The sequence below is a fragment of the Dreissena polymorpha genome, chromosome 9 (assembly GCF_020536995.1).
Source record: "Dreissena polymorpha isolate Duluth1 chromosome 9, UMN_Dpol_1.0, whole genome shotgun sequence".
NCBI lineage: Eukaryota > Metazoa > Mollusca > Bivalvia > Myida > Dreissenidae > Dreissena > Dreissena polymorpha.
In genome coordinates, this window is record NC_068363.1 from 94,107,379 (window position 1) to 94,131,297 (window position 23,919).

Sequence of the window (23,919 nt, forward strand, 5' to 3'; positions counted from 1 at the left end):
TATGAACAAACTGTGTTGACACTACCGCTCACCGAGAAATCTGCACGTGACTCATATTGCGAAGGCCTCCGAGCTCAGGAGATACCCCCCGCTCCACACCACAGTCCGCAGGACGCGGGGTCGTTAGAATCAAATGTCGCCGTGTGTCGATCCGCTGAAGCCGAGGAGAACATCTGAGTGTCCGCCTGTAAAATGAAGCGGGCGGAAACAGTCTTCTATGTATGAAAATAACACCATCGTACAATTCTGACCTGTTACGAAGTTGTTGTATGCGTTATATTTTAGATGTTACCATGGTTCTGAAATTTTTCTTTGTGTGACACCTGCGGTTTCCAGGTCATAAATATACAGGTAGACATCAATTATTAAAATGAAATAGTAAAACCTAAACTTCACTGTATTCCAAGCTTTAAATGACTTAAATAAGTTGAGCATGGCTATATTCCCTCCTTTGAGCTATGTTTTGTAATTTTTTCCTTTGGGCATATGTATAAGCAAATGTATACCCTTATCAACTTACAAATTATGAGCCCTCGCTAATAAGGGCGTGACTTTCTGACAAGACTATATTACCGCTTAGGAACGACCCTAATAAGCATGTGCGAACTACACAGGCTTATCTGTGGCGAAACACACACATGCGGATTGCACAGGCTTATCTGTGGCGACACAACACACATGCGGACTGCACAGGCTGATCTGTGGCGACACAACATACATGCGGACTGCACAGGCTGATCTGTGCGACACAACACACATGAGGACTGCACAGGCTTATCTGTGGCGACACAACACACATGCGGACTGCACAGGCTTATCTGTGTGCGACACAACACACATGCGGACTGCACAGGCTTATCTGTCGCGACACAACACACATGCGGACTGCACAGGCTTATCTGTGGCGACACAACACACATGCGGACTGCAAAGGCTTATCTGTGGCGACACAACACACATGCGGACTGCACAGGCTTATCTGTCGCGACACAACACACATGCGGACTGCACAGGCTTATCTGTGGCGACACAACACATGTGCGGACTGCAAAGGCTTATCTGTGGCGACACAACACACATGCGGACTGCACAGGCTTATCTGTCGCGACACAACACACATGCGGACTGCACAGGCTTATCTGTGGCGACACAACACACATGCGGACTGCACAGGCTTATCTGTGGCGACACAATACACATGCGGACTGCACAGGCTTATCAGTGGCGACAAAACACACATGCGGACTACACAGGCTTATCTGTGGCGACAAAACACACATGCGGACTGCACAGGCTTATCTGTGGCGATACAACACATGTGGACTTCACAGGCTTATCTGTGGCGACACAATACACATGCGGACTTCGCAGGCATATCTGTTGCGACACAACACACATGTGGACTGCACAGGCTTATCTGTGGCGACACAACACACATGCGGGACTGCACAGGCTTATCTGTGGCGACACAACACACATGCGGACTACACAGGCTTATATGTGGCGACACAACACACATGTGGACTTCACAGGCTTATCTGTGGCGACACAATACACATGCGAACTTCGCAGGCATATCTGTTGCGACACAACACATGTGGACTGCACAGGCTTATCTGTGGCGACACAACACACATGCGGACTGCACAGGCTTATCTGTGGCGACAAAAACACACATTCGGACTTCGCAGGCTTAACTGTTGCGGACACATTACACATGCGGACTGCACAGGGCCTATCTGTGGAGACAAAACACACATGGCGGACTGCACAAGGCTTATCTGTGGCGACAAAACACACATGTGGACCTACACAGGCTTATCTGTGGCGACACAACACTGTGCGGACTGCACAGGCTTATCTGTGGCGACAAAAACACATATGCGGACCTGCACAGGCTCATCTATGGCGAACAAACAACACATGCGGACTGCACAGGCTTATCTGTGGCGACACAATACACATGTGGACTGCCACAGGCTTATATGTATGCAACATAATACACATGCGGACTTCGCAGGCTTATATGTAGCAACACAATACACATGCGGACTTCGCAGGCTTATATGTAGCAACACAACATACATGCGGACTTCGCAGGCTTATCTGTGGCGACACAACACACATGCGGACTTCGCAGGTTTAAATGTAGCAACAAAACACACATGCGGACTTCGCAGGCTTATCTGTAGCAACACAACACACGTGTGGACTTCGCAGGCTTATCTGTGGCGACACAGCACAACATGCGGACTGCACAGGCTTATATGTGGCGACACAATACATATGCGGACTGCGCAGGCTTATCTGTGGCGACACAACACACATGCGGACTGCACATAATTATCTGTGGCGACACAATACACATGCGGACTGCACGGCTTATCTGTGGCGACACAATACATATACGGAATTCACGGGCATATATGTAGCAACACAACACACATGCGGACTGCACAGGATATCTGTGGCGATACAACACACATGCGGACTGCACAGAATTATCTGTGGCGACACAACACACATGCAAAACTGCACATAATTATCTGTGGCGACACAACACACATGTGGACTGCACAGGCTTATATGTTGCAACAAAACACACATGCGGACTGCACAGGCTTATCTGTGGCGACACAACACACATGCGGACTGCGCAGGCTTATCTGTGGCGACACAACACACATGCGGACTGCACAGAATTATCTGTGGCGACACAACACACATGCGGACTGCGCAGGCTTATCTGTGGCGACACAACACACATGCGGACTGCACAGAATTATCTGTGGCGACACAATACACATGCGGACTGCACAGGATTATCTGTGGCGACACAATACATATGCGGACTGCACTGGCATATATGTAGCAACACAACACACATGCGGACTGCACAGGATTATCTGTGGCGACACAACACACATGCGGACTGCACAGAATTATCTGTGGCGACACAACACACATGCAAACTGCACATAATTATCTGTGGCGACACAACACACATGTGGACTGCACAGGCTTATCTGTGGCGACAAAACACACATGCGGACTGCACATAATTATCTGTGGCGACACAACACACATGTGGACTGCACAGGCTTATCTGTGGCGACAAAACACACATGCGGACTGCACATAATTATCTGTGGCGACACAACACACTTGCGGACTGCACAGGCTTATCTGTGGCGACACAACACACATGCATTACGCCCTATTTTCCAGAGCGAGGCTCATATTGATTCGCCATAAATACAACATGTCGGTTCTAAGCCCGTTTCATTTGTTTATATTCTCAAACAATTTTAATCAATATTCTTAAATAACGATTGCTCGTTCTCATTGTTTAAAACACATGAACCTTGTAATTTACGTATATTTACGTATGTATGTAATACATGCAAACGATTAAAAAGTTTTTTATCTAGGTTCTCTAGATCACAACGCGGTTATTCCCAGCGAAACTCGCCTAAAATCACGGTGGTGGACCGCATTTTTGCTTATTTTCCTCAGTATTTTTTTACCGCTTACCTGAAACTACGATGTCATGCATACTTGCCAAAATAGTTCTGTCGCAAAAAATTCCTTATTACCGATAGTAGCATGAAGCCTGATTTTTATTCAAACATTAATAATTGATGTAAAATGCTTGCATGAATAATATTTAAGGTCTAACAAGAGGCTTTTTCTTTGTGTTTTAATGGATTTTTTTGAACTCATATTATTAATGATTTTTTTTTTGGCATCAAGGGGTTACGAACTTTAAAATAATTAATTTTGTAATAAAAAAACTGGTACCATGAGTGCTAACTTTTTATTATCATGGCATTATAAGTATAGTTTTTTTGTTTTGTTTTATCGAACACAGTAATTAGAACAAATGCCGTGCTTACCTATGTATGGAACAATGCCGTTGACGGTAACGTGCAGCTGTTGAGGCTTGGGATCGAAGGCGGTGAAATCTATTGGACGCTCTCCGGCGTCCATTGCCGAGTAGTCGCACGTGAATTCGGCATCCGTCACGTGTGCGCACTGAGCGGGAGCTGTAATGGAGCGGGCAGCGGCCACGAAACACAGGGAGGCAACTAACAGGCGGAGCATCATTCTGAGATATGGAGACATAGGGCACTTTTATAAATAATTGTGTCTTAAATATGATAAATCGCTACCGCACAATGTCCATATTTAGCACATGCGTCTACATTATAAAGATAATTCATTGCGATTATGAAAAAGTTAAAACAGCCTTAAAAGAAAGTAAATTTCCAAACTATTCTAAATGTTCAATAAAATATCTTTTTCTCCCCTAATGCAAAGAAATATAACAACAACAACAACATCATTATCATCATAATCTACAACAACAACACTAACTGTTATAGCAGTTACCTTGATGTTACTTTTCGCAAAGTTGTACGCAGTGTAAATATTAATGAGGGCAATATAATAAATACAATCGAAGGGAAATACACTTAATATAAGTTTCAAGTTAATGACCATTTGTTGCGTCTTCTGTTACGCATGTCAGACCGTATTGACTCTCTTGATTCTCGTATATGGGCAGATGAATAGGGGTTTATTGTCCCTACCGGTGAAACCGGAGGGGACTTATGGTTTGCGCTCTGTCAGTCTGTCTGTCAGTCTGTCCGTCAGTCTGTCCGTCACACTTTTTTAGATCCTGCGATAACTTTAAAAGTTCTTCATATTTTTTCATGAAATTTAAAATATGGATAGATGGCAATATGGAGATTATGCACGTCATTTCATTTTGTTCGTTCGTCAAAAATTATGGTTGCTATGGCAACAAATAAATAAAAAATCTGACCATGGTGGAGTTTCACCGGTAGGGGACCATATTGTTTGGCAATCTCTTGTTAAAACTGTTACGTAGTTATGATCTATGAGGTGAAGAATGAGTGGACGTAAATTATTTGGATACTATTACTTCTAACATATCAAATGTTTTCCATCGCAGTTAAAAACGTAAAAATAGCCGACTCCTAATTTAACCTGACAAGTACTCTTTGTGGGTGTTCTAAACGCAGACTAAGATGGATTCATAAGTTTTTAATTGCAATAACCATTGATAACTTGTGAAGATCGAATAGAGATACATAAATTGGGGTTCATTACGTAGTAAATACAATTTACGTATTAATACATTAAATATTGTATTGAATACAATGCGGACCATATAAGCACCCAATAAATGATAAAGCAACACCGATTGATATGGGTCCATTATCATTATAGTATTATTAATTAACTCAATTAAGACCATATCCACAAATGCGACTTATCACATATTACTAGGAAATACAATTTATTTCATGAAAGGAAGACTTTATAGGATTCTTAAAAAAGATTTCATAAAAACTTTTGTGGAAGTTTTGAAAGCAGCAGTCTGCAAACGTTTAAAATTTAATTAAAGTGTGATGTATTCATGTTACCGAATCGTTAAAAGCTGTTTTATGTTAAAAATGTTGAGTTTTCTCTCTGCTGACACTAGACGAAGCCGACTATTATGACACCGACTTTGTAAAAATAAAAGATATGGTTCGGAAACGTACGATCAACTGTTTTATTGTATTTTTTATTGCATATTCTTTTTTAGTCTTTTTTTTAAACTTAGGTTAATCGCTTTTCTTGCTCATACAAAATCTTTTTTTTTTCATTTTTGTTTTTGCCTTTAATTTACATACATCATCGACCAAACCGTAAATAATAAAATATTTACCCTCGTAAGTTTGTCCGTAAGTATGTTTCATTTCATAAACTGCGTAAAATTGTTTAAGTATGTGATTTGTATTCGCTCACTTGTTGTTACATTCCATGTATTATATGACCGTTTAAACATAATGCATACATTTAACAATATTTAAATAGCACACAAATAAAATTATCTTGATTAAAATCGAAACTGAATCGAATCAAGTGTGCGTGAGCTTCTCGCAGTAGGACTTTGTTTTTGAGTCTGAATTTATGCATACTTTACATACAAATGTGTACGTTATTTTTGTGTTACGAATAAATACCGTTTCCTTTCCGTTGTTAAATCCTGTATGTTCTTTCTCTCCGAATATCGAACTCACATTAAATATCGACTGGGGCAGTAGTTCATCTGTGCTTAATAGGTAAAGAATTAACATACTTATCGGATTTGACTTAAACGAGATTATAACGGGTTAGAAGGTCGGTCAAATTGATTGTTATTGCAGAGAAAAAATAAAATTGGTTTGAAAACATGTTAGTTTTGACACATTTCCAAATGTTTTAAACAACATGTCAGTGAATTACGATACATCAAAATGGATTTGATCGACTTAATAAAATATCCGTGTTATTATATGAAGGAATTTATATTCCACTTTTAGTTTGCCTACTATTTCTATTCAACGTGGTAATAAACTGTTTTTTTAATTATTATTAAGCATTTTTTCCTAAAGAAAATACCACCAACTAAATGCATAAATACTCAGTTAAAATTTTATAAGATACCATAAATATACAACAAATTAATTCAGGCGATCGCAAAAATGTTGCAAACGACAGTGTCGTTTTATCGCAAAGCAAAAGGTTCAGTTAACATAGGAAAAGTAGTGTTAAAGTAGCGCATTTGCACTTTGATTCTTGTGTTGCACTGTCAATATCTTATTATTCATGATTATTTAGTATATCTTCACCTTGCATATTATTAAACTGACAATTTTAACAACAAATTAGTTTTATTCGAGATGTTTAAACTATTTAATTATTGATATATTTGTAATATTATCCTTAGAATTGACGTGAAGTTATTTTTTCACCAACAAAACGACGACTGACACATACAAAATTAATTATTATTTCAGCGTATTAATACAATTACCAAATACAGCAATGCATTAAAGACTTCGTCGGTTTACCTGAGGCAAAAAGATATACTTTTGAGAAAGGAAACGATATGTTAAATATGCAACTTACCTCTACCCAACGATAAGAAATATATTTGTTCATAAGTTTGAAGTAACATTTTAATATGTTTGTTTGTTATCATATCCACGCACAAGTGAGTATCTAATATTAATATATATAAAAAATTACGTGTATTTAATCATTAACATTGCTGAAATAGACTACACGTTTTTTATAGTTGTAATGGACGAACCTCTGCCTTCACGTTGAGTGATGGAACAACAATCATATGTATTTGGGTATGTTTGTTTGATACATTTGATTCGGGCCTCGATGCACTTTATGTCTATTGGTTCATTGGCATTAATAAAGGACCACATAGTACCATATGGTTTCTGTACCACTTTTCTGAATTGAAACTGTTTTTAAAGCTGATATCTAGTATGAAACCAGCTCCACAAAACACAAAAACAATTCGTAAGATTTCCTGAAGAAATATGCCATTCTTAGAAATGAACATTCCTTCGTGAATTGTTTGAAACGTTTGGAAAAAGAACGTCCACAAACTTAGAATTCGAACGAATCTTACAAATGTTGTTTCAGTCTGCAATTCATAGTTACTATTTGAAATTCCGTTACAGTATCATTTTGCGTTGTACGTCAAATTGTATGCTATTTACAATACGAACAGTAAAAAAATACATATTACCGAACGTTTTTTTTTTTGTAAATAATTTCAAATAATGCTTTAAATGAAACTGAAATTTGACTATTACTTGATTCATAACAATATATGCCACCAAAAATGTAATACCAAACGAAGAGTGTTAGTATTTAAACACAATAGTGATGGATAAGCCCTAAACGTAAATTCTAAGAAGAATTGGTAATACCTCCACAAGATATTGGAATGTTTAGATGTATTTTTTACTCTGCGATTAGGTGAAACACAAACGTGTGCGCTTGAAAATCGATAGTTCAAATGCTAAAACCATAACTCCACTCAATTTTCACGACAATGGTATTTAAAATATTAGTTTAACACGTTTAACTTCTCAATTATCAGTGCTTATTCAATTTAATAAAAAAATGTTTTCATAAATTGAATGATTGAGCATATTCGTATAAATTTTAAACGCCTCACTCCATTTACTTCGAAATAGAACGTGTTATTAAGTGAAAAACAGATGTCGCCAACACTGAATGTTATCTTAAACGCAAATCACAAGCTAATCTTGGACAATACTTTAACCACATCCATTAAGCCCGAATATTCCAGACCGAGGCTAAAATGTATTTATATTTCATTGTGGTATGGGTTTGGCTGTGACTTGGTGGTACTTATGTGTACATGTATGGGTTTGGCTGTGACTTGGTGGTATTCATTGTGGTATGGGTTTTGCTGTGACTTGGTCGTATTCATTGTGGTATGGGTTTTGCTGTGTCTTAGTGGTAGTTATGAGTACATGTATACGTAAAAAACTCTACTCTTCCCAAACACTTAAAGCATACATTTACCGCATGGACATATTACCAATGCAATCGTACGTACGCCAACAGAATTCATACCATCTTCTCTTCGTCTAGCACAAAGCTACCGATAAAACGTAGCCTACTTGTAAAATGCTATGGCATGTTCCTAAACAAATATTCACAGCACCAAGTTATAGAAGAACTGCGTTACATTAAACGCAGATGTAACAAAAGCGCTTTTACACCATGCATAACGGCGCCCAACGATTCAGATACACGTAACAAACCAGGACACGTGACGATCTTAAAGCTTGAATTTGATCTATTTACTTGGCCGGCTAATTCAATTGATAGAGCACATGACTACAATTCCATGTAGCGCTGTTAAGATCTCCCACCAAGCCATATCACCTGCATGGGCATTGGTCATGACATTGCTTTTACGGCCATTCTCTCCATAGCTCTGGTTCAAGTATAGAAGTTTTTAGTTAATTATTTGCTCTGAGTACTTGTTAACCAGTACCCAGGAAAGAGTGAGATGGTAAACAAAAATAAATGGTTTATGGAAATATTGTTGAACACGGTGCCATTGTTGAATGAAGACGAACACTTTGACAATCTAACATCCGTGATGGGGCTTCAATAACTTACTTACACGTTAACACGTATAAAAAGTTATATTTTTATATTCCATGCTTTAATTTTATAGTTACATAATTATATTTATAATCTTATTTGTCTATTATAGTGACTCGTTTTTTTTAAAGAACAACATCACTGGTATTGAGTTTGAGTAGTTCACGATTACAAAGTATAGCTCTCACAGTATTGGCAGTATTTACAACTAAAATAGTCGATAAGCTAACGAGTTTTAATACTAACTACATGTTCATGGCATCCAATAGAGATGACATTATAATTGATACATGTGATATAATGTTGTCTTTCGTTTGCTTGGTATTACGTTATTTTCTTAGTTTTGCCCTTCATTAATTTGTTATAATGAAGGTTCATATAATAAACATATGTGACTGTAAACTATCAATCTTAACAGCAATTATTTTGTTTATGCAAGGGGAAGTAATACGGTTTGTGTTGAGCAAAATCGGATGTTAAAATACTTATGACAATCAGTGTCTCATCATTTACATTGACAAACATTAGCTTTTTGAGACATGCACACCGTTGGTTAAGGGGTGTTGCTGCAGTTTTGCTGATTTTTTTCCATCTAACAGATTTTGTCAAACATTTATATTAAAGATATATATACAAATACTATATGAACAATGAAATAAAAACATAGGGTCACCGGCCTTGTTTAGATTTTATTCACCATTATATAACATGTACTTCTTCAATAAAACTGAAAAATCTCTAGTTGCATAAAATAATTAATAACCTATTAAATTGGCAACTTGTGGATATTATATAAGCTAAGATCCATCATATACCATTTAATTAAACCACACACTACCAATAAAATGGAGTACACACGTTAAATTTTAAGAAATTTATTTTTTATAACTTTTATGTAACCCCAAAAATCGTCATTTTTTTTGCTTTTGTAACCACATAAACGGAATTATTATTTTTTATGTCTAATAGAATTCGGCGAAACTACTCAAATATGTTCATCTAAGTATTGTCATCATAAAACACAAATAAAAAAGGGGGTCACCGCACTTTTAACAGAGATTTTTTTTTAACCATCCCTACCGTCTACGTCAAATTTCATAAAATACAGCAATGAGGCAAAACCCAAGTACCGGTACATAGATTGTAAGAAATATGCATAAACATTAGATATTGTTTACAATCTTAACTGGGATCACAACAGCTTACCAAAAGACATTTATAAAAATTTATATTTAATCAAAAACATGAAACCATACACTATCAAACTCGACCTTAATCATTAATAATGTACTTGTTCACAGATTTCGGCATGTTTTGAAGTTTGTGATTAAATGCTTTAAATTGATAAATGTAAACAACAGGACTAAAGAGCTCCAGTATAAAACAAGAATGAACTTAGAGAAAGAAAAAAAAGTTTTAAAAAAGTTAACCCCACCTGGGATCGAACCACTGGCAAGTATTATGAACCAACTCGGTCATTTTTGATGATACTGATAACACAAATATTGAGTTGTGATAATAGCATCATCGGTGTTGCTATTTGCTATAAATATATCCTCGGTTAAATAAACTGCCGCAACACCCTTTAAGCCGCTTAGTCTGTGCAGATTCTTTCATACAACGCAGTTTAGGTAATGCAAAACAAACGAGTAGACATGTTGGCATGGCGTATGCACTTGTTCGTAGTAAATTTCATTGCAGTAACAATATTTAATTTAACATTCCTCTATGATAGTCAAATGAAGGGGTCGGATTGCGAAAAAATAATGTTGAAATACTCTCGTATTTCTACAGTATACTCGCTTCAGCGTACACAATGTATTTGTAGAATGTGTTTTATTGAATCTTTATAAACGCTTCTGTTTTTATAGCTGTTTAAGTTATTATAAGATTGCAAATTAATCGATGTAAATAGAACAAGGATGCAGGATCAACGGGTTCTCAAATGATTACACACGGGCTGGACAGAATGAAACCACACCACTAAGAGCTTTATTTATACAAATTACTAAAGTTATTGAAATATGTTTGTAAAAAATCTTTATTGCATTACACACAGTTTTTCTTGCAGTTTGTGCCGATATCTTAAGATTTCAGAATTTATACTCGAATACCTCTGAAATCGGTGCAACAAATTCACGTTGCGAATAGCATAACCATGTAAATGAATGTTGTAAACATCGTAAAACATAAACATCTAAATGAATGTTGTAAACATCGTATAGCATAACAATGTAAATGAATGTTGTAAACATCGTATAGCATAACCATGTAAATGAATGTTGTAGCATAACCTATAAATGAATGTTGTAAACATCGTGTAGCATAACCATGTAAATGAATGTTGTCAACATCGATTTATGGCCAAAAACACAGGCTTATTAAACTAAGTAAGTTTTTGGTGTTTTTCACATTGCCATAAGCAGCATATAAATGACATGTATGCACTTCTTGAAATCCTTCGGGGGAAACTGTTTAAAAAAGTTATTTAAAAAAAGTCACTTACTGATGTGTTTTTATCCATTAACATCCGTTTGTGAACCCCATTAAGTCGCGTGATCCTGCACGTTCGGTACAAATAATAGCTTTGAATGTTCAGAAATCGATGCATGTAAGTGATTATTAATATACAAGAAACACATTCGAACGTTCGATTAGTCATTATATAAGTTTGTAGTAGGTTCTCCTTTTAAACTGACTCATGATTTAACTCCATAGTGGAGTTACAAAATGTATCGTTAACTGTCGAGATCAAACGGTTTACGTTTGTTAAATCAATAACTCAAGTCTTTTATTTCAAACCCAGTGTCTATAATACTAAAATTTTAAACACTTACAAAATACATTAAATTGTGATTCGAGATAGTATAAGTGTTAAACAGAATATCTGTGATTAAAAGACTACCTATAGTGTTACGGTTGAATAACATTGCAGAATTGTTAAGCTTAGGGTACGTAAATACATTCAAGGGAAATAACACGTAATTTTCAGCAAGCAAAATTTATTTTGTGGCCTACTGTTGCAAAAACCTTTGCACGATCTCGTCAATTCTGTGTAAAGAAAAGTATCGTTCAAACCGATAACATTGAGATAATTAACAAGAAATAATAGTTTTAACAATTATTAAAACTCAAATTAAATTGTGCAACTCTTAAGAAAGAATTAACAATGCGATCGTACTAATAATTCTGTAAAGCAATCAAACTGTATTAAAAGCAACGAAATAAGTAATTTCCAAATAAACATTTTTTGATATTCAGTTTAAAAATCATTAATGTGAAAATACCCGTAGGTAACACGGCATGGAGGACAGGTCAGTGATTCTGTTGTATAATAAATCAAAGTACTGACAGTACTGGTGTGACGATGCTTTTGAAGAGGATGGATATAAAAGTATCAATTTAAGTTTATCTATATCACCCGATTTGTGTATGTGGGTACGAACATTTTGGGTACGAAATAAAATTTGGGAACGAACCTTTTGGGTACGAAATAAAAATTTGGGGGTACGGGCAAGTAGCACCCGTGGGGAACTTGAACCATTCAGCGAAAATGGGAGGCGGGTTACATTCTCGATCAAATCTAACAAGAAATATCTTTAAAAAGATAATCGGTGTGTATTTTTCTGCACCACTTTTCGTAAACACTTTCTATAACAATATAATGTTTGTGGGTTATTAAAATTACGTTTCTCAGGGGGGCACGCGTATACGGGAGCTTACCGCGTTTAAGTGAGAAAGTTGTTGCAAAACTTCAAAGATGGCGTCGTTCAAGTGTTTTTCGTGAAGGAGTAGCGGATATTGTCACCCGGTAAGCCAGTTTATATTTATATTTCTTTTTAATGAATAAGCCCTTTCGGCTCTACGGTGTTTGTGCTCCCCTCGGTTTTTTGTTTCAAAACCGTAGACGTCGGAATAAAAAAGTTATTGAAGCAAAACCGTCGACAAATTTGTTGTTTAATTCCTTGACCTTCGAGATGTTGGATGTTCAAATATCATTTTCTCTCATAATAAACAGTATTTGTGCATGTGTACAGTAAAATATAACATAAATCACGAATATTTTATTATCTCGTCGCGTTGTTATGTCTATTAATTCATTTAATGCCGAATTATAACGGGTTAACCCCCATTTTTGGAACTAAACTTCCTTTTAAGCACATTTCGGGACCTGACTTCCAAATGATTAACAGCTCTTTCCTATGTTACAAGGTTTTATGCGAAATAACTTTCGTGAATGATTTCCGCATTGGTGCGAATGTCTTGGACAACATTTTCACTTCAAGAGTTTTCTTTTTTCTATTAATTGTTTTATTATTAATTTGTATTATTATATGTTTTATCGCGTACTTAACGCTAACATTTAGTGTGTGTAATATAAGACATTCGACGGTATTATAAACACAGTGTAATTCTTACCTGTTTATTTTAACACATATGGACATACTTATGTTTGAATATGCATCCACCGGAATACTATGCTTACTATTTCCAGATATCTAGACGCCAGTTATATATGTGGATGATGCCAAGATTAAAAAAGACGGCGTAACGAAGTGTGTACCGCTCTAGAATGCGATAGGTACATGAAAACCCACCAATCAAACAAAAAAGATAACGTCGAAGTACCTTGCCAAACAATCACATATACGTGCAATAAAAGTTAATGAAAAACAGAAGAGGGTAAAGCTGGTTTGATACTAGTATAAGGTTGATGTAACCAAATACTGCCATTGTTGCGATTCGGAATACATGAAGCAATTTGGAATACCTGACATCTGCTTAGAAGATGCATATCGGTGGATGTTTTTTTATGATACTTAAATATGAATTGTTTATTTAATACAATGATATTTGGCGCGTTTTACCATAACGATTCTGATACATGTATGTGACTTTGATGTGACACATTTTTAACGACCTTCTTTTAAACCAGTTCTGAGTTGGTCACTATATTATAATCGCAAAAAGTGAATTTGTAGTGGATAGAAAAATTTGTGCAAATGCAATACACGATATGATTTCAGTAGAAGTGATCAATATAATTTTATACATGTATGCTTTTTCTCTTTTATACCTATGTGAATACATATTATTTATGACTGTTGTATTGAGGGAATAAAGTATTGGTTCACTTAGAAAGATTATTTCGTTTGTTCCTAACATTGCCTTCTAATCGTAAGTAATGTTAATATGTCAAATGCATAACGAATTAAATCCGACCCAAATCTTTTTTTTATCATGTATGTAAGTGCTGAATACAATTGACGTGTCTGTGTAGACTTTATAAATAAAACAAAAACACTACAAACATCAGTTGTACATGTTTTGTTATGTTCGTGTTTTTTATTTGCTGTTTTAGTCCGGCTCTGTTGAAGGATTCTTTCTTGCATATTCTACATTTTAACTCATGTGGTCCATGAATGGGGCATGATATCTCAATCCTCCCCTGATGTAAAATTCCTCATTACATATACTGCAACGAAAGATGCACTTATTTTCGCCCTTTAACCTGCATCATCTGAAAAGACAGTAAAATAATGGTTAAAAAAAGTTTATAGCAGAATAAGGTCGACACGTCCTAAAATCCATGAAATTAATTATAATATTACTGAAAGATAAACGTTCTATTATCTCGTACATCAGCCACCACACAACCCATCTTCTTGAAAATAGGTGAATTGATTCAATTGGTCGGCAGGTATTTCGAACAGCATTATTATTATTCTACAGTAAGTAACGTGATTAAGAAAACACTTATATTGCACCACGTAACATGCTATAAAATTATAATATTAAGGTACACATACCGGGTATACACTTTATTTAAGATGGGTAGGTATATCATGTCAAGCTCTTTTACATATGAAAGAGCTGTTTGTCATTTGGAAGTCAGGTCCCAAAATGTGCTTAAAAGGAAGTCAGTTCCAAATAAGGGGGTTAAACCAATAATGTTTGCCAATAAATTAATTATCAGTGATAAAACGGCGTCGGTAAAATGAAATAAACATGATTTTATTTTTATATTATACTGTTCACGTGTGTCAATACTGTGTATTATAAGAGAAAATGATATTTGTACATCCAATTTCTCGAACGTCCCGTAAGAAGACAACAGATTTGTGGACGGTTTTCCTTCAATAACTTTTTTATCCCGACGTCTACGATCTTGAAACAAAAAAACCGAGGGAAGCACACACACCGGAGAGCCGAAACGGCGTATTCATTTAAAATAATTATAAATACAAAGGGGCTTACCGGGTGAAAATATCCTCCCTTCCTTTAAAGGGATCTTTTCACGCTTTGGTAAATTGACAAAATTGAAAAAAGTTGTTTCAGATTCGCAAATTTTCGTTTTAGTTATGATATTTGTGAGGAAACAGTAATACTGAACATTTACCATGGTCTAATATAGCCATTATATGCATCTTTTGACGATTTTAAAACCTAAAAATTATAAAGCGTTGCAACGCGAAACGATTGAATAATTTGGAGAGTTCTGTTTTTGTCGTTAAATTTTGTGAAACTACGAAGATTGCTTATATAAGGTATAAAATACGTCAAGTATGTGTACTCGGCGGAATAGCTCAGTAGGCTAAAGCGTTTTTACTTCAGAACTCTGGCAGGACTCCAGGGGTCACTGGTTCGAAACTTGGACCGGGCAATGTTCATTTCCTTTTTTAAATTTTATTCTCGATTTTTTACTGGAGCTGTTACGATAGAATGCTTACATTTATCGATATAAAGCATTTAATGAATAAGTTAAAAAATGCCAAAATCTGTGAAAAGGCCCCTTTAAGAAAATCCAACAAACGACGCCATCTTTGAAGTTTTGCAACAACTTTCTCACTTAAACGCGGTAAGCTCCCGTATACGTGTGCCCCCCTGCTGCAGATATATACAAAACATGACATGATCGTTAATAACACATGTACATCATATCTTACCTTTATTTCATTGTTTACGTTCTTTATTTAATAATATTATATGTACGAACGTGTTTTCTCATGCCCATGGACATATGCTTTTTTACTGTTGAATATTGTTTGTTAATTTAAGTTCAATACGCATAGGCATGTTTGTTCATTAAGTATGGCAATACTTTCATGATGATTCTCGAAAGAAGGTATGAGCACATAACAGGACCAGGTAAGGTATGAGCACATAGCCAGACCAGGTGAGCTCAATCGTAAGAGCACTTGCATATCTAAATTCGCCCAGGAACATATGGATAAGTTAACTAACCAAAGCGATATGACATTATACATGTATATGCTGAAATCTAACAAACGAACGAATTATCAAACATGGTATGTACACTGAGTTGGTAGTGTAATTTCTGTTAGAATATCGTATTAAATATGTAAATTTAAAATGATTGTGCCCGCACGTGAGTTTGTTTCCTTTTTAAGTCTATACGATCCTAGGCTGCACCCAGTGTGTGTATTTGTGTATTTCCAAGGTTATGAGTTACCTCCGCGCCTAAGGCTGCATAATGTTGGGACCCGGAGTGTGTCAAGCACTCCTACCTAATAAGCTTAGACTGACGACAGTTGGGACGAATTTGGAATGATAGCTGTAATTTCCAGTTATTTATTTTTTTACTGAAATACTTTTTATTTCTTTTTTTACTGAAATACTTTTTATTTCTTTTTTTACTGAAATACTTTTTAATTTTTGATATGGTCTTGTGCTGCGGGGGATAGGATTATCCGGAAAAACGCTCCTGTCCGGTATGGTGACCACAAAACAAACACACAAAAAAGCATTGGGCTGGGAGCGGGAATCGAACCGGTGTCGTAAAAAGCGTACGTGCCGACCACTGCGCTAGCGGGACGCAGAACGACTCTGAATAAAGTTGTTTTATCTATATATATCATGGCAGTGCAGCGTTTACAATTTTCAGGTTCAAAATTGTTCGTATTCTTTTGATTTGTGATCGAGTAAAAAGTTAATTTTACATGTTTTCATTCGCATTTTTTTTTAAATCGAGACCAAATATGAAACACAATAGAGAAAATATATAGATCTAGTTGTTTCATTGGTCCATAAAGATAAAATGGATGTAAAATTACTAATTTAAAATTAACGTTTTCATACACTTATCATATCAGTTTCCCCAGAATATGCTGTTCCATTAATATTTACCTTTATCAGTTTATAATCAGCGAGGTATGCCGATTAGAAAAATCGAGCTATCTCAATCGGCTCGGTCTTTTACATAAGGTCGCAATTGTGAAGATTTATTTCATTTTCATGGTATGATAACTTAGACGAGCTGCTTCGCAGCATCGTCAAAAAGCTCCCAATTCAAATCCTATAATGAGCCAGAGCAAGCATTCAGTAGTATATCTCATGAATCCTTTCTTTCAAATATCAGTTCAGTTTCCTGCTACTTTTCATTGAGATATAGTTAATTATTAATAGCCAATTTAGACCGTGAAATTACAAAATACATGAACATAGTTTTACAGTTTAATGACATTTCATCAAAATTTCATAATAAGGTGTCTTTCGTTCACTTGGTATAACGTTATTTTCTTAGTTTCCCCTTCAGTATTTTGTTATAATAATGGTTCATAAAATAAACATGTGTGACTAAGTAAACTATCAACCTTAACAGCGATAATTTTGTTTATGTAAGGGGAAGTAATAAGATATATGTATGTGTTGAGCAAAATCAGATGTTAAAATACTTATGACAATCGAAAATCAATGCATTGTAAATGATTATTAATATATTAGAAACGTTCGGTGAGTCATTTCTTACGTTTGCAATAAGTTTTTCTTTTGTACTGTTTCATTATCAAACTCCAATATCAGTGGAGTCACCAAACGTCTCGTCAACTGTCGAGATTAAGCAGTTAACGTCTGTAAAAGCCATAATTCAGCCTTTTATATAAAACACCGTCATTATAACCATACATTTGTAAACACTTACAAAATGCAATAAATTGTAATTCGATATATTATAAGTGTTTAACAGAAAATCATTGTTTACAAAGGCCACTTAGTCTTAAGGTGGAATAATATAGCAGACTTGCTTAGTTCAGGGTACGTAAATACCTTCAAGGGAAATAACGTAATCCGCAATCAAAATTATGTACGATCTCGTCAATGTTTTGTAAAAAAAAGGATCGGTCTAACCCATAAAACTATATTAAAATGGACGAAATAAATGTTTACAAATTTACATTTTTGGTCGTTCAGTTTACAAGTCATTTATGTGAAAATACATGTAACTCGGCATGGAAGAGAGCATATCTAATGTATCCTTTTTTTCAAATATCGGTTTGGTTTCCTGCTAATTTCCCTTGAACTATTGTTGATTATCAATAATCACTCTATTTATCCATGCAAAGAACTGTCCCCTTAAAGTAACATAAATACTCAACATCAACTTATATTTAGCTAAAAATTTCGTAAAAATGTAGTTATCCCATAAAAACCCGTATTTCATATAGCAATAGCCAACATTTCAACGCTAGATGTGGTATGGTAACATAGATTTAACGAGATATAAAAATGCTCATTTTTGTCCCCTACCGGTTTCACCGGAGGAGACTTATGGTTTGCGCTCTGTATGTCCGTGAGTCCGTCAATCTGTGAGTCTGTCACACTTTTCTGGATCCTGCGATAACTTTAACAGTTCTCGATATTTTTTTCATGAAACTTGAAACATGGATAGATGGCAATATGGACATTATGCACGTCATCTCATTTTGTTCCTACGTCAAAAATTATGGTTGCTATGGCAAAAAATATAACCAAATTATTCTGACAATGGTGGAGCCGGTATAGGAGATATACGGCTTGACAATAGTCTTGTTATTATTATTTTTTGTTGCAAAATAGATTCCATTTTAATTTCCTTCAACGATATCTATTCATACGACACACGAACATGAAATTGGTACATAAACATGATTAGTTATGTGTTAACTTTATTTTACGAAATATTGTACGAAATATTACTAGATTGTTTGTGTTTATTGACTTTTAAAAATGAAAGTTTACCTTCTGTCTTCAAGGGAATTTCAATAGCTCTTACACCTAGCTAGTTGATTCAGTTCACCTCATTCAATTTGATTATCGCTACTCCGGTATGACTTTGTATTTGTTATAAAACTACGTTAGCTTATTTTCACTCGTGTGTCAGTGTACCAGTAGTAGTCCAATAATGAAATAGCTCATCAAGGAGTATGTAACATTAATCTGCACTTGCTATCAGAATCAAAGCGCTGTAGGCGCTAAAGGCCTGGGGCTAGATGTAGTGTGACGTAAAATGCATTTAGGAATTTATACGGATTGACCCTAGCGGTTGAGTGCAGAAGCTCAGAGACTGTCAGAAAAGACGATATTTGTGTATACACTACAGTGTACATAGGCGTTGAAGGACTACACGATACTGGTGGTGGGAACGATAACCTTTTGTTTAACACTACATATCTGGTAGAGGTTCGTCTACATAGGCGGTGAAGATATACAACAAGAACAACAACATGGCCGCAAAAAATGTTATTGTTGGCGTCATATCAATCACGTTCAATAGCCTAAAATAGCTTTCTATTACATTATGAACAGATCAGGAAAACACTCATACTTCCTTTATAATGTGTATACAAAAGACAATCCACTCTCCCTGATAAAGAACGGTACAGATTGTGTAATTTGTCTCAAGTAGAACTTTTCGCACTCGATTTTCGCGCTCGATCTGCGCAGCGAAATACCATATCCGGTTACTTCATCTATTTCCGAGAATGATCGTGAATATTTGTTGTTGTTTTCTGTTTTTCTGCAATTTCTTTTTAACGCAAAATAAAATAACAATATTTTAAAATATGTTTATGAATACATGTACCAAATATAATGTCTTCAAAAAATGTACCAGAAACAAATTATTCTTACTGTCTCTGTAAACACTTGATCTTTTCGACCTAGACCGTCAAGTGAGGCAATTATTCTCGCATTAATATGTAAACAATAAAAACTATGTCGTAGCCAATGCTTAGCAATTTCGCTTCAGTAATATTTTTTTACAATTTTTATGACACTGTAATGTTATATAGCGATGTTTTGTATTTACAAGGCGGGTTATTGAGATCTGCGAAGAACTTGTTTTATTGCGCATGAATTAAGTGGTAAATCTGAGTTTTGGGAATTTGGTTTTTGGCAGCCAGCCAATTCGGATAGGATCAGAAATGTGTATCATTACTATGGCCTTGGGGTAGCCCCAAGACAAAACGGGTTGCAGTCATCAAGATCACAGGTTTTCGATGTATTTATGGATCTCAAATGTTCACGTTCCTGTGATATTATTATTAGTGACTATTTTATTTCTGGAAAAGTAGGCTTTTCAGAATTATATTCTGGAGTTAACACTGACGCAAAAAAGTAATGCACACTATCTTCCTGAACCCTAGTTTCTATGTTAATACTCCAATGTGTGTCCCTTTCATTACCAAGACCGCACCAACTATGAGCTTCACTATGTACAAAACTCCAGAACGATTTCTGATTGTTTAATCCATTTTTGAAACATTTTCCTTTAAAAGAGAATGGCCCGTGTTGCATTATGTCTATGCTATCAATAGGTCACATAGTCTCCATGGCTTCGGTTTTACGTTCATCATTTCCAGATTTAATTAGTCTTTTTCGACATTTGTAACACGATACAAATCAATTCACAAAGATTTTTCAATATAGTTGTCATTGTCATATTTGGGATTTAAGTTTTCAGCACTGTGTTTGATATGATGCTGAAAAAATGTCCAGGAATCCTCGACTTTCATATCGACCATTTCACTCAAATCAACACTGCAAAAACAGCTCTTAAATTAATTTCAGTATAGACCCATTTGTAATTGTGTGCCCTGCTTACTTGAACGTTATTTTTGTAATGAAAGGAATACAAAAATATAGAAACATGACCACTGACACCTAGTCTGGCATTAAAGTAGTGGGAGCCTAATGGGTACTTTTTCAGAAACCCTCTTTAAGAAATAGTAAACCCCACTGAGGTCCGTTATAGTGACCAGCCAGGCAGCCACAAACCGTATATGGACCGAAGCCGTAGGCAAAATCAATATTGGTCATCTGCGAGTCATGATCGATGTACCTATGAAGTTTCATGATCCTAGGCCCAAGCGTTCTTGAGTTATCATCCGGAAACCACCTGGTGGACGGACCGACTGACACACCGACAGACCGACCGACAGACCGACATGTGCAAAGCAATATAACCCCTCTTCTTCGAAGGGGGGCATAAAAATAGTGACCGGTCCATATACTCTTAGGTTTCTCTATCGCATTTTACAGACTGAACCCGGTCATATAGATACAGAAGGACCAATATCTCTGAGGTGAAATATTTGTTATTATTTCCACATAGTAAATTGTGTATCACAACTAATTGCACAATTTTAAAACTCCGTTAACTTTTTATACTTGGTTGAATACACCTACCCCTTGACTCGGTTGGGCGTTTTCTATGGATTGACCCTATATCCAAAAATATAGTTTTGTGTAATGGGATATACATATATTTTGACAATTAACATAATAAACGTACTCGACTGGATTTTGTTAGTAGATACAGAATGAAACAAGTGTCATTAAAAGCGAATTGTGCCTTTGATCTCCAATAATGTAGGCACTTATCTGGATACAATGGCAAAAAACGACAACAAATTGTTCAGTGACAAGAAACTTAAATTACGTTTTATGTCACTTGTAGTGTGATGAAATGCATATATTGTACATATTTATTTAACACAACATATTTTCTAAACACTAAATGAATTTCAGGAAGTTTTACCGTTCCTATCTCAAGAAATTACACTTTGAGTATGCCTACCCCCATTCATTTTCACGCAATGAATTTAAGTATATATTTGTATATTACTTTTTTTTTTTGGGGGGGGGGGGTCTAATTGCTTATTAAAAGCTACAGTTATAAACCATGATTTATGAAGTAATTTAGCTAACTTTGGCTTTATATTGATAAAATAATACATAAATAGTACAATCTTAAGGTCAATTAAAGTCAAAAGGCAACATATGAATACAGCCGCAGTTCACCACAAAATGCCAAAGTTTTCTCAATATTAAGTAGCATTAAGATGTATAAGTTATAATGTTTCTTTAGAAATATACAACTTATATTTTAATAAAACCAGCCAGATTAATGACAACTAGATGTTTATAATTTAGTATCAGTATAAGGTGATTGCGTGATTTTCACTGGCCTGGTGTCATTTGAAAGCCATATTATCTCGTTCCGTCACTGAAAAACTGACTGATTTTAGGGACCACTTCAGATAGAAAAAAATGCGTTTGTGACTTTTGGTAGTCCCTCATTGTTATTAGCAATGAAAGTATCCTTAAAGTCATCCTCTCCGGATCGAGAAAATATGACTTTCAAATGACACAAGGCCAGTCAATATCCCGCAATGTTTTCAGCTGTTGGTCGCTTAGAGTTTCTCTATGCAACAGCACGTCTAACAATTTAATGGTCTTTGCCTTTAAAGCTTTTCATGACTTAAACAAACTGAATTATGGATTGCAGTCACAGTACATATGGGCAATAATGTCAGTAATTTTACATGTTTTAAGCAAAGATCCCAGTGCTTCAACATCATCAGGGGCATCGTGGGCATTGCAGGTTGCCTGGAGAACACGTTCACTAGATCTTCCTGTTTGTGTGACTGTCCAGGATACAATTTTTGAAAACAGGCAAACTGCTTACACAATTACAAAACGTTTCAAAACAGTGTGTGTTCAGCAATGCACTAACCAAAACCGGAAAATCAAACCTGCGCCCATTATGAGCAACAAAAATGGCTCCGAGAAATTGTGCAAGCCACATCATACATTCAAGTAGAGAAGTTTTAATTGATACACTATCAACACTTCCACCATTTACAGGCATTATGCCATGATCATCAACAGAGATGAGCTTCGGAAGAAATTGGCACTGTTGTCTTCACATATGTCGAGAACTTAAAACCCGTCTTCAAATGCGCAGCATCAATCTGAGAAATATCAGGCTTTACTGTACCTCGAATTGAAATAAAAAATTAAAATCACACAATGCTTATTTCCTGAAATTTATAATTCCTCTTTATGTTTCATTCTGACGCCTCCATTTTCAGCACAACAAGCAAATTACATATTGACAAGTCATTGAACTAAAACTATTGCTTGTGAAAAGAATTAACCATTGATATGAATAGCCGAGAGTTTTAATATACCTTTGCTCCTTCATAAGATTTATTACTAAAAGCAATGTATTTAATTAAAAAAAGTGTAATAACTGGACTAACTTTTAATATTCATAATAACAATGACAAATAAATATTTTTAATCATGTGCCTGCTCTGGGGTTCTAACCAAAAATCTTTTAAATAATGTAATTTAACCAAACTTATGAACACAGTGCCTTTAATACAACATTTATTATGAATGTGTTTCATGTTCATCTGGAATAGGAAATAAGAAGACAGTTGATGAGAAAAAAAATACTAATATTTGGCACCAGAATAGTCAATAACATTGTATTAAAAGTTAGTTTTATAACTTACTCCATGTCTTTCTCATAAGCATCAATGGCAGCGTTGTTAGACGACGCAGTTGAGATTTTCTTGATGGCTTCCCTAGCACGAGCCTCCATCTTCTTGAGATTTCTATTTGCAATAGGCGTTATGTTTAGAATGGTTAGGAAGTTATTTACCTCCACCAGCCTGCCCAAACTGACTAATTGCTGAAAAGAGAAATGAAAATGATAAGAACATGAAAACGAAATAAGGCCGTCGTTTCTTAATAATGACAATGTATTTTCATAGAATCCATTTGTAGCATCATTACAATAATTTAAATAACATGAATGAGTAATCAATTGTATTAAACAACACA

At 35.5% G+C, this 23,919-nt stretch overlaps 3 protein-coding genes and 1 pseudogene across 6 annotated transcripts in view; 2 read left to right on the forward strand and 2 right to left on the reverse strand.

Annotated features, from left to right (window-relative positions):
- LOC127844954 (uncharacterized) overlaps window positions 1–23,919 on the reverse strand; it is a 345,343-nt gene that overhangs the window by 286,406 nt on the left and 35,018 nt on the right. The gene's annotated exons all lie outside the window — the stretch shown is intronic.
- LOC127844952 (target of rapamycin complex 2 subunit MAPKAP1-like) overlaps window positions 1–23,919 on the forward strand; it is a 567,740-nt gene that overhangs the window by 235,656 nt on the left and 308,165 nt on the right. The window lies entirely within an intron of this gene.
- LOC127844950 (ankyrin repeat domain-containing protein 50-like) overlaps window positions 1–23,919 on the reverse strand; it is a 492,344-nt gene that overhangs the window by 116,644 nt on the left and 351,781 nt on the right. The gene's annotated exons all lie outside the window — the stretch shown is intronic.
- Window positions 1–23,919, forward strand: part of LOC127844953 (target of rapamycin complex 2 subunit MAPKAP1-like) — a 225,492-nt pseudogene that overhangs the window by 111,061 nt on the left and 90,512 nt on the right.